Here is a 20,373-nt window from a genome sequence, read left to right as displayed (position 1 = left end):
TTGGTCCTAGCACTGAACCCTGTGGAACTCCATAATTGACCTCAGTGTGTGAAGAGGACTCTCCATTTACATGCACAAATTGGAGTCTATTAGATAAATATGATACAAACCACTGCAGTGCAGTACCTGTAATACCTACAGCATGTTCTAATCGCTCTAATAGGATATTATGGTCGACAGTATCGAACGCTGCACTGAGGTCTAGCAGGACAAGCACAGAGATGAGTCCACTGTCAGAGGCCATAAGAAGATCATTTGTAACCTTCACTAAAGCTGTTTCTGTGCTGTGATGAGCTCTGAAACCTGACTGAAACTCTTCAAATAAACCATTCCTCTGCAGATGATCTGTTAGCTGTTTGACAACTACTCTTTCAAGGATTTTTGATATGAAAGGAAGGTTGGAGATTGGCCTATAATTAGCTAAGACTGCTGGGTCTAGAGATGGCTTTTTGAGTAAAGGTTTAACTACAGCCAGCTTGAAGGCCTGTGGTACATAGCCGATTATTAGAGATAGGTTGATCATATTTAAGATCGAAGAATTAATTAATGGCAGGACTTCTTTGAGCAGTTTTGTAGGAATGGGGTCTAAAAGACACGTTGATGGTTTGGAGGAAGTAATTATTGAAGTTAACTCAGAAAGATCAATTGGAGAAAAAGAGTCTAACTTAACATCAATGGTACTAAGAGTAGCTGTAGATAATATTACATCTGTGGGATGATTACTGGTAATTTTTTCTCTAATGATAAAAATTTTATTTGTGAAGAAGTTCATGAAGTCATTACTAGTTAACGTTAAAGGGATGGTTGGCTCAACAGAGCTCTGACTGTTTGTCAGCCTGGCTACAGTGCTGAAGAGAAACCTGGGGTTGTTCTTATTTTCTTCAATCAGTGATGAATAGTAAGATGTTCTGGCTTTGCGGAGGGCTTTCTTATAAAGCAGCAAACTATTTCTCCAGGCTAAATGATGATCCTCTAAATTTGTGACACGCCATTTCCTCTCCAGATTACGAGTCATCTGCTTTAGGGTACGTGCATAACCCGCAATAGGTGAAATCCACAAAGTAGCCAACTTTATATTTTACAATTATTATAGATGTTTTAAGTAAAACCCCTCACTACACACTTTATACACTTTTCTCAGACAGGCATGAACATTTTCACACTTTTCTCTCTTGTTTAAACTCTCAAAGTTCAAACCTTCGTAGAAAAATAAGCCCAGTATTATAGAATGAAACCAAAGGCTCCCGCAGGTGGTCGACAGTGTTGTGTTTGTTGGGGAGAAAACTTACAAACACACAGTACAGCACTTCAGAGTCACGCTGCTAGGATCGAAGATTTATGTGAATTTGACAAACTGAAGGCGTTCTGTACTGTACAGGAGACACGGCACGGAGATTGATTAAAAATGGTCTACAGCCAATCAGGATGCAGAACACAATGCACTGTGCAAAAAAAATTATTTAAAAAATGCATGCAAAATTGCAGAAAAAGAGCGAGGCCGCAAAAGGTGAACCGCGTTATAGGGAGGGAGCACTGTATACAGTTTATTTGCTGACTACCTGGTATATATAATTTTGTAATCGTTTCGGGCGTCATCTGTGATCTCTGACAAAAGTATACATACATACATACTGATGTTTCTGAGGTGACTGCTACAGAGCTGAACTTATAAAGGTAACCATGTACTGTGAGAAGCTGCGTGTACCACAAACAACAGTAGTGTTTGGTGGATTGTGGTTTATGTGCGATGGTGTGTGCATGGTAAGGATTGTGTCGCCCAGTGTTTGTTTGATTTTCCAATGAAGCCTTGAGCACATGGAAATAAGATCCATCAGGTGTTTCCACCCAAACAAAATGAATCATTTATTGTGGGCTTTGGTCTTAATGAGATTTGTTGACCATCCATTTTTTGCCTTTGTGCGCTGTGTTTAATGTTGCTTTCACAGCTGCAGAGTGACACACTGCTCTGATTTTCTAGCCATAATTACCACATTATGGTGAACATATTAGCAGACAATTGCCTACTTACCCAGACAGCATCCAATATAAGCATCCATTCACAGGTCTATTTGTATCCATCTGATCAATGTTAATCCAACAATGACTCGATGTTTCCACCTGTAGTGACTCCAGAGAGGAACAGCTTTTTCGTGGAGTTCCACTATGACTGTTTTTGATGTTTGTGCTTTTATTCACTTTATTAATAATTCTTTGTAGGTTTTCATATGGGACATGGTGATTTCATTCAATATGAATGTCAAATATATTAACTGCAGAAGCTTTAACAGCCATTTCCCTTCTGAGAGCAAATCTTAACAGTTTTGGGGGATTTATCTTGACCAGGAGATCAGCTTTGGCTAACATTAGCTTGTGTGTGGGGAGTGCCAGAGGCTTTGTTCAGACTAGGCAGCTACGTTATGAGTAAATTTCACACAACAAAGTGTTTCTCGTTTGGACAATAATTAGATGTTAAAATCATTTTTTAAAAATGTCTAGTAGCACATTCAGTGAAACGAGGAACATCACTGAGTACTGAGCACTGACAGTGATGCTGACAGGAGGACTTACTGTTTTAGGAAATTAAGAAATGATCCTTTTCTATCAGACTGTTGAGCCCAGTGGACCAAACTGACCAAACTCTGAGTGATGATTGTTGCGGGATGTTTTTTATGTGCCATCATAAAATAATACAAACTGCTGCAGGAAAAAAAAATCTTGGAACGTTTAGTCTTATCAATTTTTAATGAATTTGAACTGAAAGGTTCATAAATGCTTGCTTGCTGTGGTGGATTAGTGTATTCAGGCATTTTTGTGTTGCAAATGAAGGCCACCAACAGCCTTTAGAGAAGGTACATCTGCATACAAAAGGCTGACATTTGGAGCTATGAAAGCATTATGCACTGAAAATGACAGACGCAGCTTAAACAGAATTGCACAGCCTCTTATTGTCCTTTAAACTGGTAGGAGTTGAATGGTGTACAAACTGAAATAACTTTTCTCTGACTGACCACTAAGAAGGATAAAAGCTCAAACTTTTCCACTTGTACGAATCATATATACAAAGATTGCAGAGTTTGAGAATTGCAGGTGCAATGCTGCCACGTTGTTGTTCATGCAAAACCAACATAAAGAAAGATGCATGAAAAAGAAGGAAAACACCCGATCAGGCTGATATCACAGCAAAGCGCGTGATAGACATTTCACACGTGGCATCTCCAAAACATTAAACGTTTAGCCACCTAGCTTAATTGTTTACGGCAATTAGGGAATATCACTTTATTCAGTCAAATATTTAGTACGCGGTGTTTGCATGTGTGAGATTCTCGGCTCATACATGCAAACATTTTGGCATCTCTTGTGCCACAAATACATTTTATATATACTTTATTTTACTTAAAATGTGATACTGTACTGCAGTATTTTTGTCTTTTTATTTTGTAAGTCAGTCTGTATTTTTACATCTCATAGTTATGGATGCACTTGTATAAAGTTGGTGTGTGTGTGTGTGTCTGCATTAACCACACCTTGTGCTTTAGAGGTGGGCCTTCTTCTTGCTCCCGTCCATCAACACCTGGGCACCTGAGCTGACCTCACCTGTTACTGATCAGCTGCTCCTTATTTAGGCTGGCGTAAGCCGGCTGCTCCACACTGGATGTTTATCTAACGAACAATTTGTGGGTTTGTCTCTTCTGTGTTTGAATGTTGTCTAACTTTTTTGTGGGAGCTCTCAATTTATCTTTGGCTTCCTTTCTGGGACCTGGGCTGAGAGTTACCTGGGAGTGAGTGACTAAAGTGAAAAGAGGCAAGCAGGTATGTTGACGGGAATCTCTTTTAATAGGGAGGTTGAGGATCAGATGGCTTGTTTTTTTCTGCTGCTGCTAACAATCTGAAGTTTCCATTGTCTGCATTTTTTAATCATTCACTGTAAATAAACGCACTGAACATGGACGCTGTGTCGGTATTTTGAGTCAGACATGACAGTAGATCAGGGGTCCCATTACCTCGTTTGTATTTTTATTAGTTTAACTGTTTGGAATCTAAACAATATAATAAAGAAAAACACACATTTGTTCTTTTGGATTCTTTATTACGTTCATTTGATTTTTCATTCTCTGTATCTACTGTACAATATAAAGCACCTTGAGGCGACTGCTGTTGTGATTTGGTGAGATATATATATATATATATATATATATATATATATATATAAATTGAATTTAGGATTTTAAGTGACAGCTTGTAAAGGTGAAGAGACAAGGGGACCGTCCATCCAACTGTGTCAGAAAAGAGCTGAAGTTTGAGCTGTTTACATTTAATTATTTATCTGCAGTCTAAACTTTTGGTATATGTAAAAAGACAATTGGTAACAGTTCTCATCCTTCCTGGTTGCTTCCTGCAGGATGTGGAGCAAAAGAGTAAAAGCAGCTCAATCACCTGCTTCTGAGCTCCAGTGTGCCAGGTTAGGGGAGTCTGGTTAAGAAGGGTTTTAATTTCAATAGAAATGGTTGAAGCTTATGTTATTGATTTGTTTATAGTATGTGTTGGAATGATGTATATGTTTGTTATGTGTTCTAATGTTATTGAATGTTTGTTTGTGTGGAGGGTTATGTTTTTATTTTGACTGGTTAACCCCCATACTACAGTCCGGATGCTCACCTGAAACAGGGAGAGTATAAAAAGAAGCCAGATGCTTTTAGAGGGTTGTGCTGTGTTAACATGTGCCTTCTTCAATAAAGTTTTCCAGTCCATGAATACGTTTTATTCCAGTCTCGCGTCATATTATTGGAAGGGATCTATGAGAGCTGGCCAAACTGACAGGTTCCCAAACTTTTTTTTTTTTTTTTTTTTGTTAAGCCCCCCTTTGTTTTACAAGAAAATCCCCCTCCCCCGGCGCAAACAGACCCATATTTTGTTTTCAAACTCCATTGCAGTTTATTTCACACCTCAAACATTTAGTGAACAGTTAAGCAAATACAAGTAATCTGCAATAAATTACAGGCAGCAAAAAAAAAAAACAAAAAAAAAAACTACTAACTCTTTTACGCCACGTCCACACCTACACGGGTATTTTTGAAAATGCAGCTGTTTCTGGGCGTTTGGGCCTTTCGTCCACACATAAACGGCATTTCGAATCACCAAAAACTGAGATTTTTTAAAACTCAGTTTTTGTGTTTACATGTGGACGAGGAATACAGAGTTCGTCACGCAACCTCAAAGGTATGTTAATCTTACTGTTAATCTGACCATCTGCAGTTTTTACACACTTACATATACACACAGTTACTGTCCCTCCATTTACAAAGCCAGAGGCGTCACAGTGTGATTATTTTACATGTAGTTGTTTTTTCCTGTGTGATAATATTCAACATTGCTATCAATACATTTTTCAAAAAATGCCTCTCTGAGCCCCTCAAAAACCTGTCCAAGCGCTCTTTTTTTTTTTCCCTTTTTTTCCTTTTTCCCCCTGCAATGGCACTCTGCACTAGATCCATATACTGCTTTCATCCTTTTCTTCCTTTGGCTCTTCCCTTTAATGTCGCTGTGGTGCCTCCATCTCTCCCCACATCTGTTTCAAGGAGGAGTATTGGGGTGATTACAGAGCTTCCTTATTGAACTTGCATATAAGCTTCATATGACTCTTCTCTGTCACACCGTCCTACATCCATGATCCTCCTCTGCGCTCCTCTCTTCCTCCTTTCAGCCAATACAAACAGTAAGAACAGTTTTAAACAGCACTATGTAGCATTATTACTTTAAGGGCAATATATTGATCTGAAGGTTAAAGGAGAGGTCAGAGGTCAAATGTGGCATGATATTTTAAATTTGTATATGTTACTTTCTATATGTTGACAACACAGTTGTAATAATCAGAGTTTCCGAGTTGTAAGGCTTTTTGTTAATTTGTGATCAATAAACCATTATGGTGACCTTTGTTGATGTAAGGTAAATGTGAATGGATTGTGCATGCACGCCTGCTCAGCTGAAGGTTAAAGTGATGATAGCTCTATATAGAGCTATTTGAAACTGTGCCTCACTGCCACTGTTTTTATGGACAGCATATATGGAATGATACACAGGGATTTTAAATACCAAGTTATAGTTTGCATCCAAATATCATATCTCACTTTTACATTTCACATCTGCTTTTTTTTTTCAGGTTCACACTAAAATGCATTCGATCGTCAAAGTTTCATTCAGAGAATGAGAATGAGCTGCCTCGTTAGCTAGAAATGTGCTGTAGTGCATATTGAATAATATGCTCAAGTTATTCTTGTCCAGTTTCATACAAATCATTACCTGTGACCTACTCCCGCGTAGTGTTTATATGCTAAATACAATAGCACTCCTTCCAAAGTAAATATTACCCAGAGTGCTTCTTGTTGTTATCCTTGGATTCATTGCAAAGCTCACTCTATATTTTATCAGTCTGTACGATATGTGTTCCAACTTACAGCACACTGATGAAAATATTGAGCCGCTTCTTTTAATGTTTAATTTTTTTAGTCTCATTGCTGCATGTGTGTAAAATCGAGCCGTGCTGTCTGCCTTCACCAACATTTGAGAAAAATGGATCGTCCTAAAGAGGTCATTGACTCTGAGCGTTGGACTCTAACAGGATGCCACCTTTGCAAAAAGTCCGTTTGTGACTTCTTCCCTCCAACGTATTCAACAATCAGCTGTAAGTGATTGCAAAGTGGGAGCATTTAGAAACTGCAGCAGCTGAGCCTTGAGGTGAGAGACCATGTAAGTTTCAGAGCACGCTCACCAAATGTTGCATATCAAACTGCGAGCTTTGTTACAGGGCTCTGGTCTTTAAGTATGTTTAAGTAGTGTGCAGTGTCATGATCATTTTGAAGAAAACAAAAACCATTTCCACGTCTTGCACTGGAAATACACTGTACTATTGTGGCACGGCCCACATTATGGAGTAGATTACTTTCCATTTTCTATATTAATTTTTTTACATCTTTGTTTGATATTCACTGTGCTGATGTGGATGATGAATGTTCTATTATGGAATTTCCTATTATCCCGCCATTATAAATGTGATAAAGATTGCTCTCTCTAATCGACTTACAAGAACAAAATAAATCACGATGACTCTGTGCCTCGTGGCCTGTGGGGCTCTTCAAACATACCTTTCAAATGACTGTACAAGAAACTCCTTATTACCTGCAAGTTAGGTAAGTCACTCCATCTTATATTATTACAAGATCACAAGATGAAGAAATGTTGTCTGTTTTTCCACAAAGTTATCAAGAAATGATGCAGTATTTAAATAATTTGTCTCCTTTCCTGTAAAATACATAAAATTTCTTGAATTAAAAAAAAGGTGAAACTGGGACAATGATTATTTATTTGTTTCCTGTAAAAACCTGACTTATCCCCACATTATAGTGTGTCAACCTCTAAATATTTGTAGGTACATTAGAAATAAAACACCCTGAAATTTGTTTTCATCACAGGGGAATCGGGCTCGAGTCGTATTATGAAGTCTTACTAGAGTTCCTATGACTGAGCTGGTCCTGTACATATAATGTGTAGGTGGTCCATCACAATAACACCTCTTTGCAGAAATAATCAGAAATCACAGGAAGTGTGGGAAAACTCTGACAGCACCAGATAATGATGCAGTCAGACTAATAGATAACAGACAATTGATAATTTACCAATATATAACAATGACCATTAGAAAGGAGCACTGGAAAACCAGCTAATAATATCCCAGCGGCAGAAACTGTGTCTCAGTTCCAGCTGTGAAGTGTGAGTCTGACTAAATCTCATTTCCATGAATCATGTCAGGATCCACTGACATGTGCCGAGGTCTCTCTGACTTTCTCTTCTATTCTCTGCAAAAGTCTTGAAGCCCAAAAGGCAAATATGAAAAAAATGAATAAAAACTTTAACTTTCTGGGGTGATGAGTGCCGTTCTCATTCAGCTGCCGCTAGGGTCATGTACACAGATATATACAATACAGTGGCTCCTTTTTCCCCCCACGCTCAGTCTCTACTGTTTGAATACATGATGCTGGAATGCCTCAATATGTAAATATGAAAGTGAAACAGCTGCTGTTTTTCCCTGAAACATTGTCTGAGGCAACAACTGGAGACCTGCTAGCGAGTTTAGTTACTTTCTTTTCACATATTTGACATTCACTGTACAAAAGCATTTCCAGACTGCCTACAGAATGTGTGCATGTGTATATAACCCTGATGCTAGGAGACTTATAAAGCATTTCATATATGAAATAAAAGTTTATCAAATAAAAGTTGCAGTTTGTTCACCTACAGATAAATAAACTGTCTGTAAGATGTCATGGTCACACATTTCTTGTAGTTGGTCACCAGGTTTACTCACATCTCATGGGCAGTTTTGGGTTTAAAGAGTTAAAGAAACTCTTTCAGCTTTCTCTACAGATTTTCTATAGCACAGAGTTCCTGAGACCGCTTAGACCAGGGGTCAGCAACCTTTAACACCGAAAGAGCCATTTGGACCCGGTTTCCACGCAAAAGAAAACTGAGAGCCACAAATACTTTCTGACATCTATAATGGAGATAAGACTGTATATATTGTTTTTTACCTTTATGCTTTGTGTGAACAACTAAGGTGTGTTGCTTATGAAATCCTTGAGGTGCTACAGAGAAAATTACAATTTATTTATGTAATTAACACATTTTGAACTCTTAAAGAAATATAACAAAAGGAAAGATGCTGAACTAAAATGATCCATGTAGCAAACCAAAACTGTTGTGAGCCGCCACCCTTATATCGCCTTTGGGCTTTTGGAGCCTTGACCTGACTTTTAAAAAATAATTGGAAAAAAGCACTATGCTGCTAAAAAATGAAAAATACATATTTGCAAAAAATTCTGCCTAAATATGTATTTTACCTGGTTAATGTGTGTGGCGGGGCGTGGTCTGCAGCGCCGCTGCAGGGGAGGCGGACGCACCTTTACGTCTGTGCTCTCTATGCTGTTGTGTTGGTATGTGTCGGGCTGTGAGCTGAAAAGCTACAGCCGGCTGTATACGTACAGCAACCGTGTGTGAAAAGTGGTCAATAAAGAGAAGCTGAAAAGCGTGTTCATGCAAACATCGTCGGGTCTGCCGTGATATGTTTACAATAAGACTTATGGTCTCGAACATCTGCGCACAGCGTCTGCAAATCGGGGCTGTACGAAGTCACTTTCATCTTTACGCAGGACTGTAAGCTGTCATCTGTGAGTCATCGCAAAACTTTTGCGAGATCTCGCAAAAGTCCGTCTTAATTTTTTTTTCTCCCATTTCCCCTGCGGGGCTCCGTACTATAAGGACTAAAGAGCCGCAGGTTGCCCACCCCTGGCTTAGACCATTCAATGACCTTGATGGGATCGTGGCTCAAGAGTTGGGCGTTCGTTTTATAATCGGAAGATTGCCGGTTCGAGCCCCGGCTCCGACGGTCTCGGTCGTTGTGTCCTTGGGCAAGACACTTCACCTGTTGCCTACTGGTGGTGGTCAGAGGGCCTGGTGGCGCCAGTGTCCGGCAGCCTCGCCTCTGTCAGTGCGCCCCAGGGTGGCTGTGGCTGCAATGTAGCTGCCATCACCAGTGTGTGGATGACTGAATGTAGTGTAAAGCGCTTTGGGGTCTATAGGGACTAAGTAAAGCGCTATACAAATACAGGCTCCTTGGGTCATACTCAGGGCATGAGCTCAATTTTGGTTTCATCTGACCACTTTGTCATGTCGTCAGATGTTCAGTGGCTCAACCACCACCTTTCTCAAGCTCATCCTCAATCCATGAGGCAAGATCTTGGATGGAACTCCAGCCTGAGGGGGACTGATAGTCATTTTATATTCTTCCATTTCTAAATTTTATATGGTGCTTTTCTAAGTGTTTTATACAACATTAACCCAACCACGTTTTTCTATACACAAGTGCCTTCTGTCTGACATTCTCACACATTCAATGCGGAGGAAAGCAACTTGCCCAATCGAACCAACAACTTTCAACTAGTAGATAACTTGCATCACCTCTTGAGCTAATCTTCAATTTCTGATTAATCATGTCAACAGTCACCTTCTCAGCAAGCTTCTTGCAGATGGTATCATCGCCTGTTCCAGCCATGTGCAGGTCTACAACCATCAGTCATCCTTTGACCTCTTGCCTGTGGTGGTGGAGAGGTTGGAACGGAAGAAATTGATTCTGTGGTGTGATTTATATACATAACAAGCTGAGATCAGGAGTATCTTTGATTGACTTATTGATACTGTATCATGTACTTAAATCAGTTCATAACTTTCATGTAATGTGTTTTTGTGGGTTTTTGCATGTTTTTGTGTGTTTTCAGTTGATATTTTGTCCCTCTTCATTAAATTGAAACTACCATAAAAATTAGACACTGTTCATTTCTTTGACAATGAGGAAACTTACAGATTTATGCAGCAGATAACAGTGTATAATAAAGTGGAGGAAATGTATTTTTTTTTACTTCAGTCAAAGCTGAGTGACAGTGATATATTCTTTCTAATCAGAAATATGAAGATCACAGAAACGGTGGCAAGGCGAGAATGAAAAAGTCCCCATTACACCAGGCAGGTGTTCAGCTGCAGTTATAAGCCCTCGGTGTATGGTGATGTATTACTGCAGGGAGCCCGTAGCCACTGTGTCGCTAAGTCACTCTGAAATTTCAGTGAACTGCAGGTTTTAAAAAACTGCCTGAGGCCTGTCAGCTATGCAGCGTCTGTTTAAATTGGAGCTCAAAAATTAAAAAAATGAAATTAAAAAACTGCATATTTTCAGTGATGTGACGGGTGATGTGTGTGGACCCGTATGGGCTCAAAATGTGGTCATAAATATTTTGTACTTGTAAAAAAGATTTGTATGTGTAAAAAAGATTTGTGTGTGCGTAAAAAAGATTTGTATGTGTAAAAAGAATTTGTGTGTGCGTAAAAAAGATTTGTGTGTGGACTGAAAAAAAAACCCCTGCAAGTTACAAGTACGAATTTTGACCCTATTTTTCTTCCTTTCATCTGATTGGTCAATGTCATGTCAATCATAAATGTAACAATCCAATCAGAGAACAGATGGGTTTGGCTGTTGGAGGGGCGCTTTTTTTGAACTGCAGGTCTTTGAAGGGAATAAATGCCCTTTTACATGCCAACCCAGCGTTTTCCTTCATCACCACGAAGGAAAACGGTCTGTGGTCGTCCGAGTTTGGTGATTTTTGTGTCACAGGTCTACGTGTTTAATATAGGGACTTCCACAGCCTTTTCAACAGCGCTGCGGACCGCGGGGTGGGGGCGGGCAGTGTTTTGGAAATGACAGTCTTCATTACAAAGCTTTCTTCGTTATGAATTAGCATAGATGTTTTTATTGAACATTTGAAGAACCAGCAAAAAAAACAGAAACTCTTGTAGAGGACATAAAGTCAGAGATAGAAAAGACAAAGAGCAGGTGCATCTAGTACAGGTAGAGCTGCTGCAAAAACCCACATAGCCCAGCAGCCAGCGTAACAAATTCTGGATTCTTTGCTTTTAGTTAGCAGTTAGCATTAGCAGCACATCACACTGATGTGAAAGGACTTTTATGCTGCGCACTGTGACTCACAGCAATGGTCCTGGGTCAGCCCTGACTTTGTGTTAAACTAATCCTAAAGTAATAATGGTATTTCTAACCACTGATATAGCACAACTTTTTCCTTTCAACAGCTACTGAAAGTTAGGGGACCTAGCTGCTATCGGATATTTATATAGAGATCCTCCAGCTTCAAACTGTATCATCCTTCAAGGACCTGCAGTTCAAAAAAGCGCCCCTCCGACAGCCAAACCCATCTGTTCTCTGATTGGATTGTTACATTTGTGATTGACATGACATTGACCAATCAGATGAAAGGAAGAAAAATAGGGTCAAAATTCGTACTTGTAACTTGCAGGGGGTTTTTTTTCAGTCCACACACAAATCTTTTTTACGCACACACAAATCTTTTTTACGCACACACAAATCTTTTTTACACATACAAATCTTTTTTACGCACACACAAATCTTTTTTACACATACAAATCTTTTTTATGCACACACAAATTCTTTTTACACATACAAATCTTTTTTATGCACACACAAATCTTTTTTACACATACAAATCTTTTTTACACATACAAATCTTTTTTACAAGTACAAAATATTTATGACCACATTTTGAGCCCATAGACCCACTGCATGAGTCAGATCTCTAACATGAGGGAACGGGTCAGCAGAGGTGGGAAAGAGACGCACACCAACACTGAAGACAGACAGACAAAAAAACCCTCTCAGTCCTCTGAGTGCAATGTTCTGAAAGCTCTCAGTTTCTAAACTGTGTGACACCTGACAAAGAGTTTTAAATCCCCGGTCATAGTCCAAAGGTCCGACTAATCTAATGGCAAATTAATCCCCAAAAGACGAGAAAAGCTCATTAAAACGTTTCGTCTTTAAATATCAACTAACAGAGAAGCTTAGCAACCATCAAGAGTGTAATGTTTTTTCAGCTAAAGCTCGGAGCGGCTGGGAGTCCTGCAGGACGCTGTTATGAATCTAATGCTGTTTCTTCACTTGGCCCACTGAGGCTGTTTCATTTGTTGTGTGAAATCCCAAAAAACAGCACATTATGGAAGCGAACACGTTTTGGGAAGTCCACATTTTTATGCATTTTTCTCGATTTTCTTGGCAAATTTATCAATCAATCAATCAATACTTTATTTATACAGGGAGTGCAGAATTATTAGGCAAATGAGTATTTTGTCCACATCATCCTCTTCATGCATGTTGTCTTACTCCAAGCTGTATAGGCTCGAAAGCCTACTACCAATTAAGCATATTAGGTGATGTGCATCTCTGTAATGAGAAGGGGTGTGGTCTAATGACATCAAAATAGCGCCTCAAAATGGTCCCAAAGACATTTCAGCCTTCAGTCTTACAGTGCTTACACTGTTTACATGCCTGTATTTCAGGTGTATGGTAATAAAACGAATACTACTAACTGAAGAGAATTCAGAGTGAAGTACTTTCATATCAGAGTTGTAAATGCTGCTGTATGCTGTTATCAGAACAGACAATTACATTTAGTGAAATTTGTCAATATGACGTCACTCTCATACAACTCAAGCTTTAAAGGTAAGAAAAAAACTTTGGTATATTTGGACATTTGTTTTTTGTCAGCTGGAGGGAAAGTGGTGTGAAAAGCCTGTCATCATTGTACGCTTTTCATGTAGACACACTAAAGTGATGAAAGCAGCTGACTGAAGTATGCTCAAACCCTGCATCCTTTCTCACCTCTGCACACCTTGCCAATCACTCTGTGAATTGGATGTGATTGCTGGCTTGGGAAAGTCGCCGAAATTGCCAGATGCTGTTCAGTCATCCACTTAATCCAGCCTCCTCACAGCAGATGTTGAACCTGGCAAGCGTAGCTTCGCTCTCACTCAGCCACAAGAGCATTAGAGAGGTCCAACGCTGATGTTGGCTGATAAGTACATGGCTTAAAGTGAGGCCAACTTCTGCACCAGAAATGTGTTAGGTGACTCGGAGAGGAATGGAAGAAAGTTGGCTGTTAACCCGAAGAAGTTCAATTCAATTCAATTCAATTTTATTTATATAGCGCCAAATCACAACAAAAGTCGCCTCAAGGCGCTTCATAGATACAGAGAAAAACCCAATAATCATATGACCCCCTATGAGCAAGCACTTTGGCGACAGTGGGAAGGAAAAACTCCCTTTTAACAGGAAGAAACCTCAGGCAGAACCAGGCTCAGGGAGGGGCGGGGCCATCTGCTGCGACCGGTTGGGGTGAGAGAAGGAAGACAGGATAAAGACATGCTGTGGAAGAGAGACAGAGGTTAATAACAAGTATGATTCAATGCAGAGAGGTCTATTAACACATACTGAGTTATAAAGGTGACTGGAAAGGAAAAACTCAATGCATCATGGGAATCCCCGGCAGCCTACGTCTATTGCAGCATAACTAAGGGAGGATTCAGGGTCACTTGGTCCAGCCCTAACTATATGCTTTAGCAAAAAGGAAAGTTTTAAGCCTAATCTTAAAAGTAGAGATAGTGTCTGTCTCCTGAATCCAAACTGGAAGCTGATTCCACAGAAGAGGGGCCTGAAAACTGAAGGCTCTGCCTCCCATTCTACTTTTAAATACTCTAGGAACAACAAGTAGGCCTGCAGTGTGAAAGCGAAGTGCTCTAATAGGGTGATATGGTACTACAAGGTCATTAATAGGGATGGGTATCGTTTAGGTTTTATCCGATACCAGTACCAAACCAGTACTTTTGAAACGGTGCCGGTGCTTAAACGGTGCTCAAAACGGTGCTCAAAACGGTGCTTAAAGAATGGAGAACACAAACTTTGTCCTAAAACCTCTCATGTTCAGCTGTTTTTTTGTAAAAAGATAACAATGTTAGCCTTTTCTGCAGCTATAGGGGATTTATGGCATCACTCTTGGCTGGAAGCAGTGCTTAATCAATGGAAAAAACCACGTTTTCCACTTTTTCTTTGGTCATTTTAGCCTTTTTGGCCAGAGTGAAGGGAGTACCTGCCATCAAACAAGAAGACAGCCGCATGTAACTACAACGGTGTTTGCTAGTTCACCTTACATGCATTAATTTAATAACGTGGCTAGCCTACTCAATGTCAATTACACACGTACAACATTAAGCTACTCACGCAGAGAAGAACGGCTGCTGCTGCCATCATCATCCGTCATCATTTCTGCTACACTGGCAGGACTAGGGGGCAGGACTCTCCTCTTCGGGTTTTTGGGGGATGTTGCTAACTCCGGGTCCGATAACAGGCAACCCATGCGCAGTAGATGTGCACGGTGTGAGGTCTCGCAGCAAGCTATCAAATACGGCGCATTTCTTGGCTTTTAACCAAATGCGCTACGTCGCCAGGTGTTTCATCAGATTCGAGGAGTTACCTCCTTTGCACAGTATCACCTTAAAGACTTTGACCGCTTCACCTTGGGCATTTTAAACCTGTAGCTCTGCTCTACAAGAACGTACGTACCTGGGCCTGCCTACTATCCTCGGAAACGTAAACTGATTGGCTAGAATCTAAAGTGTATCACATCTCAGGGGGAAAAAAGCACCGAAATAAAGCACCGAAATGTGCGCTGCTTTCCGTTCTGGTTACTACCGTTTATGTCAGAACCGGTGCCATCATGGCACCGGATACCAGTACCCATCGCTAGTCATTAAGATAAGATGGCGCCTGATTATTTAACACCTTGTATGTGAGGAGCAGGATTTTGAATTCTGGATTTAACAGAAAGCCAATGAAGGGAAGCCAATACAGGAGAAATCCGCTCTCTCTTTCTAGTCCCTGTCAGGACTCTTGCTGCAGCATTTTGGATTAACTGAAGGCTTTTCAGGGAGTTTTTAGGACATCCTGATAGTAATGAATTACAGTCGTCCAGCCTGGAAGTAATAAATGCATGAACTAGTTTTTCAGCGTCACTCTGAGACAGGATATTTTTAACTTTAGAGATGTTGCACAAATGGAAGAAAGCAGTCTTACATATTTCTTTAATATGTGCGTTGAAGGACATATCCTGGTCAAAAATGACTCCAAGGTTCCTCACAGTGTTACTGGAGGCCAAGGTAATGCCATCCAGAGTAAGAATCTGGTTAGATACCATATTTCTAAGATTTTCAGGGCCGAGTACAATAACCTCAGTTTTATCTGAAAGAAGTAAACTGAATAGTACCGATAATGACTTGAATACGCACAAAAAAAACACAGTTACAAAGAAACGGATTTAAGTTTGGTTTGAACACCGAGCAAAAACATCAAGCAGGAGCTCTGACAGTCAATGTGGAAAGTCTGTACGCCACACTCTTCATTTCTCTGCACTCTGTACTTTAATGCAACAAACTGTGTCATTTCCAAAGTTCAAGCACGAGGTGGCACTTCAAAGTATACTGGTGTAGACTGTGCTGGTTTAGACTGTTACTGGTGTAGACTGTGCTGGTTTAGTCTGTTACTGGTGTAGACTGTGACTGGTGTAGACTGTGCTGGTTAAGACTGTGACTGGTGTAGACTGTTACTGGTGTAGACTGTGCTGGTTTAGACTGTGACTGGTGTAGACTGTGCTGGTTTAGACTGTGACTGCTGTAGACTGTGCTGGTTTAGTCTGTTACTGGTGTAGACCGTGACTGGTGTAGACTGTGCTGGTTTAGTCTGTTACTGGTGTAGACCGTGACTGGTGTAGACTGTGCTGGTTAAGACTGTGACTGGTGTAGACTGTTACTGGTGTAGACTGTGACTGGTGTAGACTGTGCTGGTTTAGTCTGTTACTGGTGTAGACCGTGACTGGTGTAGACTGTGCTGGTTAAGACTGTTACTGGTGTAGACTGTGACTGGTGTAGACTGTGACTGGTGTAGACTGTGCTGGTTTAGTCTGTTACTGGTGTAGACCGTGACTGGTGTAGACTGTGCTGGTTAAGACTGTGACTGGTGTAGACTGTTACTGGTGTAGACTGTGACTGGTGTAGACTGTGCTGGTTTAGTCTGTTACTGGTGTAGACCGTGACTGGTGTAGACTGTTACTGGTGTAGACTGTGACTGGTGTAGATTGTGACCGGTGTAGACTGTGACTGGTTTAGACTGTTACTGGTGTAGACTGTGACTGGTGTAGACTGTGCTGGTTAAGACTGTGACTGGTGTAGACTGTTACTGGTGTAGACTGTGACTGGTGTAGACTGTGCTGGTTTAGACTGTGACTGGTGTAGACTGTTACTGGTGTAGACTGTGACTGGTGTAGACTGTGCTGGTTAAGACTGTGACTGGTGTAGACTGTGACTGGTGTAGACTGTGCTGGTTAAGACTGTGACTGGTGTAGACTGTTGCTGGTGTAGACTGTGCTGGTTAAGACTGTGACTGGTGTAGACTGTGCTGGTTTAGACTGTGCTGGTTTAGACTGTGACTGGTGTAGACTGTTACTGGTGTAGACTGTGACTGGTGCAGACTGTTACTGGTGTAGACTGTGACTGGTGTAGACTGTTACTGGTGTAGACTGTGACTGGTGTAGACTGTGCTGGTTAAGACTGTGACTGGTGTAGACTGTGACTGGTGTAGACTGTTACTGGTGTAGACTGTGACTGGTGTAGACTGTGACCGGTGTAGACTGTGCTGGTTTAGACTGTGACTGGTGTAGACTGTTACTGGTGCAGACTGTGACTGGTGTAGACGGTTACTGGTCTAGACTGTGACTGGTGTAGACTGTTACTGGTGTAGACTGTGCTGGTTTAGACTGTGACTGGTTAAGACTGTGACTGGTGTAGACTGTGCTGATTTAGACTGTGACTGGTGTAGACTGTGACTGGTGTAGACTGTGACTGGTTTAGACTGTGACTGGTGTAGACGGTTACTGGTCTAGACTGTGACTGGTCTAGACTGTGACTGGTTTAGACTGTGACCGGTGTAGACTGTGACCGGTGTAGACTGTGACTGGTTTAGACTGTTACTGGTGTAGACTGTATTTTCATTAACTTAGAAGACACTGTGCTTTAATAGGTTTCTGGGTGCTCTGGCAGTATTGAAGACTGGACTCTCTTCTCACTTTTTTTTTTAAAGTGAGGATGTTTTAATGTAAATATTCAATTCAATGTTATTCATACAGCACCAACTCACAACAACAGTCGCCTCATGGTGTTTTATATTATAAGGTAGACCCTACAATAATACATACAGAGAAAAACCCAACAATCATATGACCCCCTATGAGCAAGCACTTTGGCAACAGTGGGAAGGAAAAACTCCCTTTTAACAGGAAGAAACCTCCAGCATAACCAGGCTCAGGGAGGGGCGGGGCCATCTGCTGCGATGGGTTGGGGTGAGAGAAGGAAGACAGGATAAAGACGTGCTGTGGAAGAGAGACAGAGATTAATAACAAGTATGATTCAGTGATTTAATTTAAATTAAATATAAATGTTCACATCTAAATTTGCTCAATTTGTAATTAATTCTTATAAAAGTTCAGACGTCTGATATCAGACATATCACACTGTTTTAAAACAGATCCACTTTTTCATTCACCCTTCAGACCCGCTGCTGTGAGCAGACATCCAGGAAACATGAGATGTGTTTATTTCCTTTTCTTTTGCAGTACTGAGTATTGATTCACTTCCCACTAATCCTGCACCAAGTTCTTACTTTTCCATGATAAACAGGAAGTAACACTTTTTTAAAAGGGCTGTAATTCCTACCTTATACTGTGAACACCCCGGCTCATCTTATGACAGACATCGTGAATGAAAGACTGGTTGGATTTGCTGGCTGGCGTTTACCTTTGAATCAGTCATGAGGCTGTCCTGACCTCTGACCAAACATGTGGGATAGTTTTGTGGTCTGAGGTGTCCAGTCAGGTTTTTCCACCTTAAACTGGTTGATTGAGCTGAAATCTGCACTACTGCAGCGTGTAGTAGCAGTCCGGTTTCCCCATAATGGAACTAAATAGCATAGATGTACTCAGTTTGTATCATATCGTGTCCAGTTAGATGTGAATTTTCATTGGTTACGAGTTAAAGAAATATCAGTCTTTGTACTTCATGTCATGTTTTAATGTATTTCATTTTTTATTTATTTTCCAGACATTTCAAAGGCGCTCTGAAACCATTAAACATAATATCTACCTGCTGGCATAGTGGCAGCCCTGATACAGTAACTATGGGTAAGTTTTAACTAAGTAATATGAATTGATTTTTTTCCCTCTCACAAAAACTTCTCTGTGTGCGTCACACATCCATTAGCCTTCGAGATCTGGTTGTATGTATTTTTCATGACGCTAACATGCTGGGGCTCCAGTGGCTCGTATCCATTTTCAGCGGCATGACTAAGGCTTTGCATTTACTCCCCCTAAGAAAAGTGAACAGACTCAGAACACAGTGTTTCATGTTTCTATGCGGTGATGTCACTGGAGTGCACACAGCCTCATCAAATGGGTGATACTGGTAATTATTGGTAGAATTTTAACCAGTTCCTTAAAAGGACACATGAGGCTGTCCCCAAACATTAGTGATCCCCATAGACTCTTCTGTCAAAGTGCACCTATCAGCCCACTTGGACTGACAGGTGCATGACACAAGCATTACCTGACAAATATGTTATTGTCACGGTCCTGGGTCGGTGACCCAGTGTTTCTGTTTCTGTATTACTATTGAACTTTGATTTTGTCATCGTTTATCTTTTCTTGTCTTTTAGTTTCTGTGTTTCATGGTTGCTGTCTCACCTAGTCAAGTCTGCGTCTGTTATGTTTCCTGTTTTACTTTGAAAGTCTGTGTCCTATGTCAATGTATTGAGTTTTGCTTCCCCTTGGTCTTGACATGTCTGATTACTCCCAGCTGTGTTCCCCTTCTGTGTCTCATTCCCTCGTTATCCCCCTGTGTATTTAAGCCTTGCGTTTCCCTCTGTTAGTCGCTGGTTCATCTGCGTGTCTACCCCTGCATTTCTGCCATGTGTTGTTTCAGGTTTCTCGTTGCAGGTTTTTGTTCATTATTATTTTGTCGCTGTTCCCAGTTTAGGTTTTTGTTAGCGTAGTTCCCTGCAATGCTCTGCTTTGGTTTATATTTTGCCTTTCTTTGTTAATAAACTTTCTCACAGCTACGCTGTTGTCCGTGCCTGCGTTTGGGTCCAAATCATCCTCCTCCAGATGATCTGCCTCCCAGATTGTGACAGTTAGACCATACAAGAAGATTGTCGGCTGGTTTTATTGAATGATATTTTATTCATCTGGTTTCATTTCTTATTATCATCTTGGCCTTCACATTAATAGCTTAGCACTTCCTTTCTTCTTTACACCCATCGTCTGATACTTACTGGAGTCCAGTTTATGGGGACAACAGTCTGATGCCCAGACCACTCTACCATGAATTATTCCAAAGCCTGAAGAGATCTGCCCCAGGGCTTCGATCTGGTGGGACATTTCCCCGTCACCTCACATGCCTCCAATACTATCAGACAGAGTGAGCCTCACTCTGTCTTTAAGGCTGAGCCCAGAGTCTCTGCAGAAAAGCTGGATCTGCTTGTATCCCCAGTCTCAGTCTCCTGTTTCTAAGACAGCAGACAGTAGTGTTTAAAAAAACTGTGACAGCCTCAGGTTTATAATATAGACTTTGTCTGGATGGACATATTTGCCATTTCCCCTCCAACATTAAATACCCCACAGTGCAGTGTAATGTGCATGAGTTTAAACTCCATCCACAATATGAAGAGTAAAACGTGAATGGGTCTGAATTGACGGGCTGCAAAATGATACTTTTTGGATACTTTCTAATGCTTTTCTTCTTCCTGCCTTCAGCAGCTTTGGGAGACATTTTCATTCCTTTTGAGAGCCGATGGTAGAAAGGTGAAGGAAATGA

The sequence above is a fragment of the Perissodus microlepis genome, chromosome 1 (assembly GCF_051167445.1).
Source record: "Perissodus microlepis isolate ML-2025 ecotype Zambia chromosome 1, ASM5116744v1, whole genome shotgun sequence".
In the NCBI taxonomy this organism is placed as follows: Eukaryota; Metazoa; Chordata; class Actinopteri; order Cichliformes; family Cichlidae; genus Perissodus; species Perissodus microlepis.
The sequence above is the reverse complement of the archived record's forward strand: the minus strand, read 5'-3'. Positions refer to the sequence as shown.